Source organism: Schistocerca serialis, chromosome 2, assembly GCF_023864345.2.
Source record: "Schistocerca serialis cubense isolate TAMUIC-IGC-003099 chromosome 2, iqSchSeri2.2, whole genome shotgun sequence".
Taxonomy (NCBI): Eukaryota; Metazoa; Arthropoda; class Insecta; order Orthoptera; family Acrididae; genus Schistocerca; species Schistocerca serialis.
The window spans coordinates 818,429,635-818,430,219 of record NC_064639.1 but is presented as its reverse complement, the minus strand read 5'-3'; the positions used below and the strand labels follow the sequence as shown (position 1 = coordinate 818,430,219).

Sequence of the window (585 nt, the reverse complement as noted above, 5' to 3'; positions counted from 1 at the left end):
AAAGCACTTACAAGCTACTAAACACCAAACCAACGCCATACACATTTCTCTGTTACGAGTAGGCACGCTTTATTCACACATGCCCTATCAGCTCAAAACGCTGGGAGACTGGATTAATAAAAAACAGACAAAAGTTAAGATGGTGATCTTAGAGCTTCATGTGTTCTACACAGCCCTTCCCTTGAGTACAACAGAAATAACATTCATACCATCTTGAAACTTCCTGGCAGATTAAAACTGTGTGCCCGACCGAGACTCGAACTCGGGACCTTTGCCTTTTGCGGGCAAGTGCTCTACCAACTGAGCTACCGAAGCACGACTCACGCCCGGTACTCACAGCTTTAATTCTGCCAGTACCTCGTCTCCTACCTTCCAAACTTTACAGAAGTTCTCCTGCGAACCTTCTGCGGGAGCTTCTGTAAAGTTTGGAAGGTAGGAGACGAGGTACTGGCAGAAGTAAAGCTGTGAGTACCGGGCGTGAGTCGTGCTTCGGTAGCTCAGTTGGTAGAGCACTTGCCCGCGAAAGGCAAAGGTCCCGAGTTTGTGTCTCGGTCGGGCACACAGTTTTAATCTGCCAGGAAGTTT

At 48.0% G+C, this 585-nt stretch overlaps 1 non-coding gene across 1 annotated transcript; it reads right to left on the bottom strand.

Moving 5' to 3' along the window:
• Window positions 1–241: 241 nt before the first annotated feature.
• Window positions 242–316, bottom strand: Trnal-caa (transfer RNA leucine (anticodon CAA)). The gene has a single exon. It is a non-coding gene; the product is annotated as a tRNA-Leu (tRNA).
• Between the last annotated feature and the right edge of the window lie 269 nt (window positions 317–585).